Source organism: Canis aureus, chromosome 9 (assembly GCF_053574225.1).
Source record: "Canis aureus isolate CA01 chromosome 9, VMU_Caureus_v.1.0, whole genome shotgun sequence".
Lineage (NCBI taxonomy): Eukaryota > Metazoa > Chordata > Mammalia > Carnivora > Canidae > Canis > Canis aureus.
The window spans coordinates 23,035,949-23,053,302 of NC_135619.1; the positions used below are offsets into that span (position 1 = coordinate 23,035,949).

Here is a 17,354-nt window from a genome sequence, read left to right on the forward strand (position 1 = left end):
GTTATTTTACACAACTTAAAGTAGAAGATAGTATGATCAATTATGTCATTAAAGTCCCAAGGTCTTTCCATTTGTCCATTTTGGCAACTGCAATAAAACTCCATCACAAGATATATATCCCCCTGTGTTTGCAACAATACTACTCAAAAAATATAGGCATTTCCTACTGAATTAACACTGTTCAGAGGCAGACATTTCCAATGTTTCCCTTTTAAGACTGAATAAGTTTTTCCTAGAAATACACTAACATCACTAACCAGAATTTTATTTATTTATTATATTTATTTATTTATTTATTTTTACTAACCAGAATTTTATTCTTCATTTCTAGCTATTCCAGTCATTGATGGGGAGCTCCATGATCACTTTGGGTCAGAAATCTCCCATGAGGTTAAGGATGGAACTGGTCAACTTGAAAACAAATGGTCAAAGGTAAGGAGTGAAGTGTGGGCCACTCTATTAAAGTAAAATTTCTTTCTTTTTTTAAGAAAGATTTATATATTTGAGAGAGAGAGAGAGATAAAGAGAGAGAGCATGCACATGAATAAGCACAAATATGGAGAGGGGTAGAGGAAGAGGGAGAGAGAGAGAAAGTCCTAAGTAGACTCTGTGCTGAGTGTGGAGCCCACTGAAGGGCATAGAGCCTGTCAGGGGGCCCAATCTCATGACCCTGAGAACAAGACCTGAGCCAAAAGCAAGAGGTGGACACTTAATGAAATGTGCCACCCAGGTGCCCCTAAAGCTAGATTTTTGATAGGGAGGATGAAAACGAGGGAGTTGGTGAATGCTGATAGTTACACGCAATGATCCATAAATGACCATTATTTTATATCATCTATTGTTCTAAATATTTTTACATGTTTTTTATTTACATTTATTTCATAATACCCTCTAGATTATTTTATAGATTAGTAAGGGAGTGAAATACAGAAAATGCATTTTACAGGTAACTTGATCTTTTCTCAAACCCTTAATAGTACAGCTGGGAACCTTATCTGTCTTCACTCCTATTACTGCTTGATTTTCTGTTCACTTTTCTGTATGCTTCTTGAAAAGAAATAGGCATTATTCACAGAAGCTTTTCAGTATTATTCCTGTACCACTGTAGATTCCTGAACTTTTTTCTCATGATAATTTCTCTGTATTCCTGGGTAAAAGAAAGCTAGCTACCATCATTTGAGCTAGGATTTGTGGGAACATTTTCTCACATCAGCTATTCACTGAAAACCTAAGTAGCTTGACTCAAATGAAACAAATAAAGATAATTTATGTTTTATGCAGTTTCTTATTTTATTGACATTAATACACTCTTATAAAAATATTTTCCTCAGAAATGAAATGGTTTGGGAAAATTATGGTTTCATAATTTTTCTAGTTGTAGCTTGCTTTAATGACTATATGAATTTGTGAGGAGTTGTATGTATGGTCACTTTGGCCCTGAATCACTTAAAATGTATTTGTATACTTTACAGATGTAAGAAACAAATAATGTTTAACATTATTTATTTTGTTTCGTTCTTTCTTTTATTTTCTTAGGGAAAATTTTTATTTCCTTTTAAACCATGACAACAGATTTATATAGATTTATTGTAGAAATGACCTGATATTTTAATTACATCCTTTTTTTTTTTTTTTTTTTTTTTTTTTTTTTAAAGAGAGAGATAGCAGGATGAGGAAGCAGAGAGAGAGGGAGAGAGAGAATCTTAAGCAGGCTCTGTGCCCAGCACAGAGCCCAATTTGGGGCTGGATCTCATGATACTGAAATCATGACCTGAGCAAAAATCAAGAGTCAGACACTTCACTTACCCGACTGAGCCACCCAGATGTCCCCATAGATTTTTTCTTCGTGATAAAAACTTTTAAGATCTACTGTCTGACTTTCAAATATGTAATACAACATTATTAACCATAGGCAGACATCATTCTTTACATCACACTCCCATGACTTTTTCATTTTATAAGTGGAAATTTATTCCTTTTGAGCCTCTTCACCCTCCTGCCTCTGGCAATTGCTAATCTGTTCTCTGTATCTATAAACTGCTTGATGTGTTTTGGTTTTGTATTTGTGTGAGGTTTTGTTTTGTATTTGTGTGGGGTTTTTAGAATTTACATGTAAGTGACATTATATGTTATTTATCTGTCTCTGTTATTATTTCACTTAGCATAATGCTTTCAAGTGTCTTTTTAAAAAAAGATTTAATTTATTCACGAGAGACACACAGAGAGGGGCAGAAACATAGAGTAAGGAGAAGCAGGCTCCATGCAGGGAGCCCTATGTGGGACTCAATCTCAGATCTTTGGGATCATGCCCTGAGCCAAAGGCAGATGCTCAACCATTGAGCCACTCAAGCATCCCATACTTTCAAGTTTAAATAAAAAATTGGCACTATATATATATGTTATACATGTGTGTATATACATGTATGTATATGGGTGTGTGTGCATCTATATATATGTGTGTATATATATGTGTATATATATATATGTATATTACATTTTCTTTATCCTTTCATCCACCTATGAACATTTAGGTTGTGTCATGCCTTGGAAATTGTAAATAATGAGCCCAAGGATAAACATATATTTTTAAATTAGTGTTTTTGTTTTCTTTGGATAGATTCCTAGTATTGGAATTGCTGGATCATATGGAGTTCAGCTTTTAACTTTATGAGGATAAAAAATTGTTTGAGGATGTTGTTTTCCATATTAGCTGTTCCGATTTACATACTCAACAGCTCATGATGGTTCCCTTTTCCCCATAACCTCACAAACACGTGTTTAACTTTTTCGCAAGACCCATTCTAACAGGTGTGAGGTGATATCTCATTGTGGTTTTTTATTTATTTATTTATTTATTTATTTATTTATTTATTTATTTATGATAGTCACAGAGAGAGAGAGAGAGAGAGAGAGAGAGGCAGAGACATAGGCAGAGGGAGAAGCAGGCTCCATGCACCGGGAGCCCGACATGGGATTCGATCCCGGGTCTCCAGGATCGCGCCCTGGGCCAAAGGCAGGCGCCAAACCGCTGCGCCACCCAGGGATCCCCTCATTGTGGTTTTAATTCGCATTTCCTTGATGATTAGTGATGCTGAGCACGTTTTCATGTACCTGTTGTCCATCTGTATATCTTCTTTGGAAAAATAACCATTCAGATCTTTTGCTTGTTGTTTGTTTGGTTTTTGCTATTGAGTTGTATGTTTTTTATATATTTTGGGTTAATCCCTCATCAGATATATGATTTGCAAATATTTTCTCCCATTCAGTAGGTTGCCTTTTCGTTTTGTTAAAGTTTCCTTTGTTTGTAGAAGACTTTAGTTTGATGTAGTCCCACTTATTTAGTTGTTTTTGCTATCTTTGTTTTTGGAGTCAAATCCAAAAACTCATTGCTAAGACTTATGACAAGGAGCTTACTGCCTATGTTTTTTCCTAGGAGCTTTATGGTTTGAGGTCAAATTTATTTTTAAAATGATATGAACATGTTTGATTTTTTGTTTTAATTCTTTATTTTTCCCTTTTTACTTGCACCATATGCTTTCCCTAAAAGAATATTTAGAAAAAAATTCTGTAGTTCTCCCTTTCCTACTAGACTATAAGATTAATGAAGGGAGGAAACCTGTGAGTCTTGATTATTGGAGGTGTCCCCAAGCATAGGCACTTAACAGAAATGTGAAATAAATGTTTGCTAAGGCTAAAAGCTACAAAAACATTGTTGCTTTGCTCCACAAATATTTTTAATGTGGTCATATGCTTGCCAATTATGTTGTACCAATTGTTCTTACTCACTTCTTTGTATTTATTTATTTTAAAAATGTTTATGTTTTAAAATCATATCTAACAAGTTAGATCATTTTTTGAAAAATCAATTTAAAGTACAATATTTTTATTTTGGATTTTATTTTCAATATTTTTCTTATTATTTAGAAAGTGAAACCCACTTTTAGTTAGTTTTTGGAGAGATTTACTTAGCTGACCTAAGCAACATCCTTCCCACAAACGGTTTAAAACAATGCATCTAGTATGTCTTTGGGTGAGAGTGGTGTAGGGTGGTTGTTTGTATAGTAAATTTGTGTGTGTGTATGTGTGTGTGTGTGTGTGTGTGTAGTCCATGAAGTAACAAGATGTATAAATTTCCCATGATGGTGCTGACACAGATGAAGTAATCTCCCATGAATAAGTTCAAGTATTTCACAGCTGGTATAGCTATTGTTATTTTTTGAAAGTACGATGACTATATTAACTCTTGGGAATATATATATAATCTATTTAAGATAAGTGCTTAGGTTTTGTTGACAACTCATTTGAATTTATAGCAAATGATTTGTATTGCATTTCTATTAGTGTTAAAATTGATTGCAAGTAGCTCAATTAAATTTATTTAATGAGAAAAACTGAAATGAATACATTCTGTGACAGATATCAACTTCCAAATAATCTAGCAAGGCCTGGCATCCTATAATATTCAGTCTATCCAAATTGGCAGGAAAGCCTTTTGGAAAGAAACAAAATCAGTACCTTTGTGTTATCCTGAAATTGCCTGAGGGCCTACTGTCTCCACAGCCAACTTCTCTTGGCTGAAGGGACATTTTTACATAGGGAATTTAAAAATTGGTCACTGAATGGTTAGACATGCAGAAATTATATGTGTGGTGAAGAAGAAAAGGGATTTGTCAGAAATAAATGTTAGATAGTAGTAAAAATACTCTTTATAAAAGATATTTTAAGATATATTTCCCATTAGAAATAGAAGGGAAAAGCTTGTGATGCTACTCACAATGAAACAATTTTCTCAAATATCTCTAGACCTTGTTACTCTGAAATGGAGTGTGTACCTTTGGGATGTGAAGGTTATTTTTGTTGGAAATGTGACAAATTGAAGGAGTGCTGGTTGGTGTGATCAAGTAGAGCACCCACAATGCAGTGAAGTGGGAAGCTTTGAAAACATTAAGTCTGATCTAAGGGTATGGAAAATCCTTACAAAATCAAACACATAGAGGCTGCAGTTTTCTCACTCTTATTAACTAAACTGGATGATTTTTTTTTTGGTATTTTGCAAAGAATGATAAAAATATTTCATTAAGATATTATAAATAAATTATACATCATTATCATTTATAATTATTTTTAGAGCCAAAATCATTTTGTTTACAATTTACAGTGCCTGCTTGTTACTGAGAGATAGACAAATATGGGCTCAAATTCTGGCACACAGATTCTCGTTTAAACTGTTTTATTCTCAAGGCCTATCTTAGACATAAAATTCTGTACCATGTTTGTAATGTATAAAATCATTATAACATTAAGAAAAAATTAATCACATGCTACTGTATCATTTAGTAAAGATATACTGGTTAAGAGAAACACTGAACTCCAAGGGCTGTGTGTCAAAACTCAAACATTTTATCATTTCCTTATTTATAAAATTCATTCTACTTCCCAAGGATGGATCAGATCAATTGGTCCTATAATCTTGTAATTGACTTGCTTGATTAACTTGAGATTCAACTAATTTTATCAAAATGGAACTCCGGTGCTTCAGGGAGAGGCATGTAAATCATAGAAGTCTCATTGAATCTAGATTTTTACTCGATTTCGTTCATCCGAATTCAGGCTTCAAGAATGCTTATGCAGGTATTCTTTTCCAGTTCTTCAGCATTCTCACTAAAGACGGCCTCTCAAATGCCAGCTTATGAGAAGGACTGTGAACAGGGCTTTGCTAATTTTTCATACTCAGTGCTGAAGCACATAGCTTTTATCCTTTTCAGAAAAAAAACAAGGGCAAGAGACTGAGCCAACTTGAACTATTCTTATCTGTTCAAGTTGGGCCTAATCACCTTTCAGGTACACAGGTTTTTTTCTCAGAATTCCCAATGGCTAATGAGAGAGAAACAGGGCACTCAAGTGGATCCATCAGTTAAGCCTTGGACCCTTGATTTTGGCTCTGGTTGTGATCTGAAGATCCAGCACCCCGTGTCAGGCTCCGTGCTCAGCATGGAGTCTGCTGAGCATTCTCCCTTTGCTCCTCCCACCTGCTCATGTCACTCACTCTCTTTTGCTCTTGCTCAAATAAATAAATAATATATATATATATATTTTAAAGGAGACACAAATAAGCAAAATAAACCTATGGTGTTGTTATTCATCTCTATTAATTTAAAACTAATGATTTTATGTTTGTATAATTTTACTTTATTATTTTCATAATCTCATTTGTATTATGTTACATATGTTTTAAATTTTTACTTAATACTTAAAATCATTCATATGCTCTTATTTTCCATACATAATTACTAAATGCCTTGTTGTAAGTCAACATTTCTTAAATTTCAACAGGAAATTTAACTAGGAAAGCTTGGAACAACACACTTTGATTACTCAATCATTTTCCTACATGTTCTGATTTACTAGAGCTGAGGTAGTGCCCAAGAATTTTCATTTTTAACAAGTTCCAGTTGATGCTAATCTTGCTGGTCTCGAGAATCACTGGTCTAGGCATGTGGTAAAGGGGGCATAATTTTAACATACTTTATGCATCTTTTATCGACATACACTACTGGACAAATTACATCTATAAACTCAATGGAGTCTTTTACATGAATATATTGTAGTTCATTCATTGGATGGATTTCAGCACAGCCAGTCAACAATTGTTTCCTGTTCTTGTCCTCTAAGATTAGTGCTATAATAAACATTCTATTCTATGTATGTCCTTAGGAATTGACATTTTATTCCCATGCTATCATTGCTCAGAAGTGAAATGGCTCTGTTTTAGGGTTTAAGAATTTTAAATTTTAATAGGTATTTTCTGATAGTCTTAAAGAAACTTTGACACTTTACATTTCTATCAGTGATGTACAAAATTCATCTGCATTTCAAACAAATGGTTACATATCTATTTAAAATTTTTGCCAGTCTGATAGACATAAATTGCTAATTCACTTTTAATATGTATGTCCCTATTAGATTGAACATATTCATAAATTTAATCATTTGAATTTTGTTCTTCTATCCATAGTATGTTTTCATCTATTGAAGGCTTTTGCTGTACTCAACTACTATAGAAAGTACTTTTTCTCTTACCTATATTAAAAATACTTTCTAGATGCAGAAATTGTATATTAACATTATTTTCCACAGCTATTCATATTTTAAAAGAATATTTACATATATTCATTTTGTATCTTCTTTGTCATCTAGAAGTAAGGTATTCATCCTTATGTAATACATTTAGTCCTTTAAATTAACATGCAAGATTCTTATTCCAGTTTTGGCATCTAATTTGTTAATTAAATTGGAATATAATTTTCTATGTGACATAAGATAGAAGTATTCAGTTATTTGTTCCTATAGTTATTGAGTAACAATATCATTAAGTAATAGTGTCTTTTCTCAGTGTTTCATTTACTATGCTTTTGCCATTATCAAAGAGATTAAAGTGATCTTTTAGGATGTATTGACAAAGTGACTCTCACTGTTATATTTATTACGTTAAAAGCTGTTTGGTGGGTTAAAGTCTTGAATTCAATATTTACTTTATCTAATTCTAAGAAACTATTGTAATTCAAATGAAATTCTTATTAACATTGTTTACTCACCTGATGTTCTTAAATTTAGATTTTTTCCCATCCAAAAACATGATGTGTCTTTACATTTATTCAGACATTCTGCTGTATCTCAAATTTTATTCTTCATACAGATCCCTGTATATTTGTTAAATTAGTACCTGAGTATTTTGTTTGCTATTGAAAATAGAGTATTTTCTATTGTCATTTTTACATTTTTTTGCTAGAATGTTAAAAAAAAACTGATCTTTTTAAAACATTTATCTTAGAGCCAGATACTGGATGCAATTTTTTTATTAATACTTATCATTGTTTTCTTGTTTAAGATATTTGCTTTTTGTTAAAATTAGTGAATTGATTTGTGTATTACATGTTTTTCTTAGTGTAAGTAGAGTTTCATCAGGTGGCTTTTAATAATCTATTCATACTGAACATAGCAAAATTATTTTTAAAAACTAAAAACAGCTGGACAGTATGATTTTTGAAAATTTGACAAATATTATCATCAGACAACTTTGTGGTGGCAAGTAATACCTTATAAAATGACCCAAATGAAAAGCAATGTGTGTTGATGTGGAAGAGACACATAATCCCATGATTATGATGGAATTTGGGGGAGGAAAGAATCACAACAAAAAGCAATACAGAGTTTATTTCAGTTATATTGGCAATCATGACGACTATATACTTCAAAGTGTAAATCAAACGTTGCATTCATGAAGAAATTCAAAGTCTAAATCCAGTTACTTCTGGTTACAACATAGGGGTGGGGGAAGAGGAGAGAGGTGATTTGTGTCCAATTTTTAAGACTCATGCACTTGGATTTAAAATGCAAAGTTATAGGCAATGTTACAGAAAACTATATTTGGTGTGTGTGTAGGTATGTGAGAGCGTTTGATTATATCTAGAGCACTGTCTGTAAAACATTTAAAATGAAGCAAAGAGCTCAGAGAATGAGATTCACCCCCAAGTGATGTTCAGAGTCAAGGTTGTTTTTCTCATATTAGAAAGCCGTTTACTCCATGCTGTTTTTGAGAAGGTGTCTTTTCAAATGCTCAGTGATATAGTCCTGAGCATCAACAGCAGGAGGGAGAATTGGTTTTCTATCTTCAGTTTGGCCACATAGCTATTGAAACTACATGAAACTACAGGGTCAAGGATCATATCATCCAAAGGACTAAAGGGGAGTCTTTGTTTTGTTTTTTTCTCTCTCACCTCCCCCACCCCAAGGCAGGATGGAATTTTCTCAGTTCAGTATTTGGATACAGAAATTTGGAAAGGAGAAACTCTGTCATGGAATAATAAATAGAACTATATTTATGACATAAACTAGAAATGATACCATTGTAATTTTGTACTATTAAAAGGGAAAAACGTTATATTAGAAAGTATGTGCAAAATACACTTACTGGAATATAAAAGGTTAAATTTTTGAATTATTAGACATGTGTAGTTGATATATTTAAGTTTAAAAAAAAACTATACTTGATTCCAATGTACTTTCTCAATGAAATTTTCTTTTTTTTTTAATTTTTTTAAATTTTTATTTATTTATGATAGTCACACAGAGAGAGAGAGAGAGAGAGAGGCAGAGACACAGGCAGAGGGAGAAGCAGGCTCCATGCACCGGGAGCCCAACATGGGATTCGATCCCGGGTCTTCAGGATCGCGCCCTGGGCCAAAGGCAGGCACCAAACCGCTGCGCCACCCAGGGATCCCTGAAATTTTCTTAAAACAATTCTTTATGCTATTTCTATTAAGACATTCACTATTTTGGAAGTGTTCCAATATGACGCTATAACATTTCAATATCCACCTTTTAAAATTCATCTAATCCTGGCAGAACACCTAACTATGCCAGGCATAATCCAGATGCTGGGCTGTGTTAAAGGAACAAACAAGAACCCTTGCCCTTGTGAAGCTTACATTCTACTTGAAACATACAGTAAATAACTAAATTATACATTTTATGGTACATAACAAAGTGCTAAAAAATACAGGAAATAGAATGGGGGAGTAGATGAAATGTTACATAAGATGAATAAAATGCTGGTATTTGAGCAAAGACTTGAAAGAAGTGAGGAAATTGGCATCTGGGTATCAGTGAGGAGAGTGGTACAAGTGGAGCTGGAGTGGGTACAAAAACTCCAAGCTGGGAGCATGTTTGACCAGTCCCAGGAAATGTAAGAAGACCATTATGGCTCTAATAGTGAGACATTGGAAGAGTGGTAAGAAATGCTATCAGAGGTAGTAGGGGGAAATATCAAGGCCTTGAAGTAGCTTTTATTTTGACTGAATTAGAGAGTTGGGGTGGTTGTATGTAGAGGAGTGTTCCAATATAAATTTTTTAAGGATCCCTATGGCTGTGGTACTGAGGATAAACTATGATGAGGGGAGCCAGGGTTATGAAATGTGTTTGAATTGATACATTTTGAATATAGTCTCCATGACTTCCTGGTAGAAAGAATGCAAGGTTTGAGATAAGAGAGATCTTAAGGTTGACTCAAATTTTGGACTAAACAAGTGAAATAATTCATCGGTAATGGAGTCAGGAAAGATTGTAGATGGCTCAGATATGGTGGGGGGGAAGGAGAATTCAGTTTTACACAAGTTTCTGACACTATTTTCAACTGGAGAGGTTTAGATCTATAATATGTATATACTATATTACATGTATATGTAATATTTAATATATTAGATGGATATGTAACATATATATTCCTCAAGGAACAACAACTTAGGTATAGATATATACTTGGGAATTGTAAACAAAATTGGAAAAAAAAAAAAAAACAGCCCTAGCATTAAGAATGGTACTAATGGATCAACATAGATCCCGTAAATAAATGTAATTTTTGTGTAACCTTAATCAGAGTATTGCAGTACCCTGATCCAAACTACCACATTTGTAAAGCTTCTATGATAGCTATTCTCTGGTTTAATTCCAAAAATAAGCATGTTAAAAATATCATGACTGATATTGGCAAATCATTCTATATAAAACAATTATGAATAAAACAATTTTTAAGCATTCAGCTTCTTTTTTTTTTTTTTTTTTAAGATTTTATTTATTTATTCATGATAGTCACACAGAGGGAGACAGAGAGGCAGAGACACAGGCAGAGGGAGAAGCAGGCTCCATGCATCGGGAGCCCGACGTGGGATTCAATCCCGGGTCTCCAGGATCATGCCCCGGGCCAAAGGCAGGCGCCAAACCGCTACGCCACCCAGGGATCCCAAGCATTCAGCTTCTTACAACTATAAACACTCTTCTATTTATAAAATCTCTTATTTAAACTTCATTTCAGAAAACATATTACAATATAACTTTACTATCAGTTAATAAACTCTTTTACTGTGGAGAATACAAATGACAAATATAAATGTGAACAGGATGGATTCAAGGAAAATCTTCCTATAAACTTCTTGCCCTACTGCTGGTCCTGGGTTAGAACCGTATTCTAATATGCTTTATCAGTGACATGGATCACCACAATTCTTATGTACTCTGTGAATTTTCTGACAGTGACAGTTATTTTATCTGAATAATTTGTGGACAATCATTGGTGTATGATCTGAGCTCAGTAAATTCTTGAATAAAGTGGTCCTCATTCCTCCACTCTCTGAGCTCATATTTGAAATTTGACAACATTTAAACTTGAAAATAAATTTTGAATATAAAAACATTTTGCAGTAGGAATGAATATTCATAAAGGAGTTTACCTACAAATGCTATGAATAGCCCCATTGTTTTCATTATTAGTTTAAAAATACAAAAAATTCTAAAACAATGATTAAAACACCAATAAGGCATATAAGTGTTTAATACATTCATACAGATGATTCTATTCTGTAAGTAAAAGGTCATACATATCTAGAAATGTTCAGCTATCAAAATAAGGTATCTGATAAAGACAAACTGTAGATATCACAGGCTTTGCTTTTTTTTTTTCAGTAATAGTCAATTTGGAATTTGTTTTATAGTCTGTTTTGTACAACAAATGACTTCACTTGACTAACACGTGTAGTTTAATATAAAACATAAATTCTTGAAAATGTGACTCTACATTTGTAATCCTACAAATGATTAAATCCTACATACTTTCTATGGTTGAGTTGTAGATTGAATAGAATCTTTCATGGTGAATAAAGGGAAATGGAATATGATCACTTAGAGATTACTTCTGTGCAAGAGAAACTCAAAGCAAAACACAACAAAACAGTACACAATAACATTGCCAAGGGAGAATAATAACGTTATTATTCTTAGTAATGAAAGAGCAAGAGAAATCGGTCCAGTAGTACATGCAGGAAAAGTTCACATGAGTTTGTTGTTTATAGTCTCCCTCACTTAAAAATCAATGAAAACATTGGGAAAGCCACAAATGTACCTTGTAATTGCAAAGCGTTATGATGGTCTTATTTGCCCTAATGACAAAACTTAGAATATATACAAAATCTTTGAAATGTTTGTCTATAAATCTTCTATAGTGATCACTTATTTGGAAAATGTTTCAAATGGTACACATCATTAATACTTCAAAATGAATACTAAAATTTTGAAATAAAATTATGAAAAACCTTCATAGCATCGATAAAAAAAAAACCCTATCATTTCACACAATAGTCATTGCCTACAATGTAAATTTTACTAGGCTTTGAAAGTAAAATATTGAATGGAGAAAATCTTGCTTCAAAAGGCTTAACACTCTTAACTATAGAGAACAGAGGGTTGATTGGGGGGGATGTGTTAAAAGGTTGTTGGGTAATAAGGGCACTTGTGATGAGCAATGGGTATTATCTGTAAGTGATGAATTATTAAATTCTATGTTAACAAGTGGAATTTAAATAAAAACTTGAAACAAAACTAAAAGAAAAAAAGGCTTAAAATTTTGCTTGATATTGGGCACATTGAAAAGGGAATAGCAATTAACATTTGTTATACTAATTGCCTGTGATTGGAGTATAGTGTGCCTTCAGAGCAGTTAGGCAGTACCAGTTAATAGAATAGAATTAGTCATACACTGTATCAGTTTCCTATTGTGGCTGTAACAAATGGTCATTGATTGAGTGGCTTAAAACAACTTTTGTACTGTTCTACAGCTAAGAAGTCTAGAATGGGTTGCCTGGGTTGCATTCCTTCTGGAGGATCTAGGAGAGAATCTTCATCTTGCCTCCTCTAGTTTCTACCGGTTGCCTGTAATCCTTGACTCATGGCTTCTACTTCCAAAGCTAGTGGTGTAACCTTTTTCAATCCCCATCCACCATATTTATAGCTTTCTCTGACTCATCCACCTACCTCTTATTAGGATTTTTGTGATTACACTAGGCCCACCTGAACAGTCCATGATGCTCTCCTCAAGATTTTTAACTGGATGACCAAAAATCCCTTTCGCCATGTAAAATAATATATTCCTGGGGATTAAGTCACAGGCATCTTTGGGGATCACCTTGCTTGCCTACTCAGGAAACATCTTACTTTTTTCTTGTAAGTTACATATAAAAAGACCAATTTCTATTAGGCAAGAAAATACTTAAGAAATGATTCTGTGACATTTGATTATCTATTTAGAGAGAGATCCTCCATTTTGGTGTTCCCCTCACAAATTGATCAGATAAAGAATTTTATGAGAATCTTCTATTTCCAGGGGATGCCATTGGTATAGATTATAATGGGAATGGCTTCACTGGAGTTTTATAGTATTACATTACATGACTAACCACAGCGGCACTTTTTTTTTTTTCAGCAGCACTTTTTTAGGATACCAATGGAAATTGCAAAATTCTTCAGAAGGGATGTGGCAATTTGTATCAAAATTCATCTATGTATGCCCTCCTGGTAACTTCCTTTTTGTTTAAATATACAGTATATTATATATTTTTATAAGAAAACTTTTATGTATAATGATAGTCATTCTAATGTCTAATTTAATGAAACATTATATAAACAGTATAAAATTTATGATATCAGTAGTTTAAGTAAAATATTTAAATCCATTTGTAATATTTAAATCTCACAATGAGTTTCTACTGTTAATTGGACATACTTAAGTGGTATAATCAGAATAAAAGTTTCAAATAATAGAGAGTTAAATCATAGTTGATTTCCATACATATTTATCTCCTTTGTCTACCAGTACCCCCAACAAAATGTAATAAAATATATTAATCTATTACACAGAAGTATACAATTGGTAAGAGTGCAGTAAAATTTCAATAAATGGAAGACAGGAAGTAGAAATGTGGTGACTAACTCAGGAGAATAGAAGGACATACAACTCAAGCACGTTGATTTTAAACTGATCCTTATTTCTTTGGATGATTTCATTTTTGATTCAAAAATCTCCAGATGGGGGATGCCTGGATGGCTCAGAGGTTAAGCGTCTATGCTCTGGTCAGGGCATGAATCCAGGATCAAGGATCAAGTCCCACATTGGGCTTCTTGCAGGGGACCTGCTTCTCCCTTTGCCTGGGTCTCTGCCTCTCTCTCTTGATGTCTCTCATGAATAAGTAAATAAAATAAAAAAAAAAAATCTCCAGGTGGATCTCTGTTTTTTCAAAGTTTAGGACGAAAACCTTAGGATTGCTGGAAAGGAGAAGAGAGGTCTAATATCTCATTTTCTAGGAGTTCTGCAGGCATAGATGTTGCCCTGCCCTACCTACCACCAATCTTGGGCAGCCAAAAAAGTGACATAATTGCACTCTGTAGGTCATGCATTTTCTATTTTCTCCCTTAGCTCTTATCAGTTTCTCACCCCCCAATCCACCTCTGCTTATTAGAACCCAACACTTCCTTTTCATCTAAAGAAATTTGATACTCTTTTGCCCTAAAATTATAATGAATTCACTAAATGGATTTATCACATGGATCTTTGTAACATTTTTGTAAGATCCAATTCTTTTAAAAATCTCATTTTGCTTACTTCTGGGTTCCACACTTCTGGAAGTGAGTATATGCTTTTTTGTTCTTCCTCAATATAACATGTTTCTTCTGGTTAAATCTAAAACTATATATCTACAGTTTAACAGTGTGGATACATTCACTGGGAATGTATTTCCTCGTTATTTCATTTGATTTACTAAGCAATATTTCATATTTGACTATTTACAGCACATTTATCAACAAAGCATTGCCACATGGATAAGATAGCCTATTGTGAAGAAATGTAGTCTCACGAGACAGATATTGAAATCTAATGTTGAATAAATAATCTAACTGAGGTATGTACAAATGTATATGGGCATGCAAAACAATCACCTTGAAAGGGACTTCACATAAAATAGGTCACTGAGTTGATCCTAGAAAAATTGAATGAATACCATCAGATTCAGAAAGCTTAACATTAGTACCAGAATAATTAGTATGTGCAAAATCAGACATAGATGGAAGAATCTTCTCAGGAAACATAATAGCTAAAAAAAAACCTTAATTCGTGTTTTGGGGACTTTAATAGTAGTTCTAAAAATATTTTGGGAAAGTTCTGGGCTTTGATTTTCACTTTCCTGCCAGTCATTTAACCTCTCTGCTGTTCCTTGAGTATAGGTTTTTTTTTCTTTTTTCTTTTTTTTCCAGTTTTTATCTCTTCATTGCAACTCTAATAGCTCAAATTCAAGCTCACATGAGTGAGTACACTAATCACAAGAATGACTGAGTTTATGAGCATCCTACAAATCTCTTCACAAAGTTCACTACTATAATTCAGTTGGACAGGTAGTTACTTGAGTAAAGGAAAATAAAGAGGCTGTCTAAAATTAGTTTATTAAATTAAAAAAAAAACAGAGAAAAAAAATGTACTTTTCAGCAGTACTACTTTCAGAGTAAAAAGTGACCTCCATGCTCTGAAAATGTCAGTAAATCGTCTTTGCTCATGTAATTGAAAAATGACTGGATGTTTGTACGTTTGCAGTTTTGCATGTTTCTCACCAAATCATACTTAGAATCCAAAAAAATGTGAAATTCATAGTGAAAGTTGAGGACAATATCATTAGCCTTTGGGATACACACTATTTAGTAGGTCATATTTTGCCTAACACATAATTTAAACTAGCAACACTAAGTTCCATGTCCTAGTTGTCATATGGCTGGGTATTTTTGTTTTCTTTTTTTTTCTTTTTTTTTTTTTTTTTTAAGTGACCTCAGGTGCAGAGGATTGGCTTAATTCTATTCATGGAACATTATTTCTGTGCAAGGCCACTTTTTTCTGTTCTACCAATATTTGTTTCTGTATTATCTGTTATGTCCTCAACATTATGCATTTTCCATTTATAAAAAAGTAAAGAGCAATTATGAAATGATAATTCAGTTGTGTACCTATTCAAATTGAAAAATTAAAGGATCTGATTTCCAAAGATCCTTATTTTTCTCTGAAATCTGTAGTGAATTAAAATCAGTTGAATAGTTTAATGAAAGGGAGCTGAAAATTAACGCAAATGTACTATGTCCTCTGTCAAAATAAACAAAATGATTGGGCCAATTTCTTCTAGTACTATGCCAGGCAGGTATAGAAACTATAATTTTACAGAAAAAAAGGCACTGGAATTTGAATAATTTGCCAGTGGATTACATTCATGTATGAATCTAAAAGTATCCAGTTACTTTCCATTCTCCATGTCTCGGGGAGACATGTTATTTGCTTTGAATTTTCCAGATGACTATTTAAATAATTGTCTCCTTTAAACTTTAGATCTAAAAAAATAAAAAATAAATAAAACAAAAAATAAACTTTAAATCTTACCTTAACACCAAAAACAAAACCTGCTAGAACTTTGCTTGTTTATGCATGGTTTATAAAGTACAAAATTCAAATTATGTACTGTTCTATTAAAAATCATTCTTTTAGAAAGTAGATTTCAATACAGACAATGGAGCAATTGCTTGCTTAAACAAGTATTGGTAATTACCCGAGGCTTATTCCTTTGTTACAACATGAAGAAATGCATAAATCCTAATGCCATCCAGTTACATAACATTTTGTGAACTGAATTAAAATAAGCATTTATACTTTATTTAGCAAAGAGGATTTGCCACATAAGGGGGTTCAATTGAACTATTTCATATACATACTCACACACTCGTTTTCCTCAAGTGCAACCAGACTTCATAGTTGAGATTTAATCATCTTCTATGAAAAGTGAGAAACAATATGATCGGGAAAAACAGATTATTTGTAAATTGTTCTACCTCTGTTTGTAGAGCAGGAAGAAAATTTGGATATCAACTGGTTCAACCATCTCCCTGTACAATTGTGGAAATGGATTAAATGACCTGCTCAATGATGTTATTTTATAAAATGAATCATTTCCTTATAAGACTCCCACTACCAGTTTGGATCTCTGGACTTTGGACTGCTTTTTTTTTTTTTTTTTTCATCATTGATAGATCTTAAATCTATAATAGGATTCTTAAAATATCATAGGGAAACTAGTGTGATATGGTGTGCAGGATGGTTTGGAGAAGCATAAAGAGATTAATCCAGAGATCATGGTAGATGAAGAAAGGACAATGGGAAAATGGAAATAAAAGATATTGAAGCCCGGGATGTGGTTAGCATGTTGGGAATTAAGGATCTAGAACGTCATAGACTTGCTTAAAGTTTTTTTTTTTTTTTGACTTGCTTGAAGTTAAAGAAGACTGCTATGCTTGCAAAGGATATTTTAATGGTACTGACACTATCAAAATAAGAGCTTGAATAATGAGATCATTTGTGGACAGGGATCTGTAGGCTTATATGCTTCGCACATATGAGAGAGAAATACTAGAAATAAAATCAGTACTTCCCAATAACTTCAAAA

At 33.1% G+C, this 17,354-nt stretch overlaps 2 long non-coding RNA genes across 7 annotated transcripts in view; one reads left to right on the forward strand and one right to left on the reverse strand.

Annotated features, from left to right (window-relative positions):
• The window catches only part of LOC144320506 (uncharacterized), a 148,075-nt gene that overhangs the window by 49,967 nt on the left and 80,754 nt on the right, over positions 1 to 17,354 (forward strand). For all 5 annotated transcript variants that reach the window (XR_013386130.1, XR_013386129.1, XR_013386131.1 and 2 more), the window contains one exon: positions 332 to 432. This is a non-coding gene — a long non-coding RNA (uncharacterized LOC144320506). The remainder of the gene's footprint in view (positions 1 to 331; positions 433 to 17,354) is intronic.
• The window catches only part of LOC144320507 (uncharacterized), a 63,195-nt gene that overhangs the window by 18,795 nt on the left and 27,046 nt on the right, over positions 1 to 17,354 (reverse strand). The gene's annotated exons all lie outside the window — the stretch shown is intronic.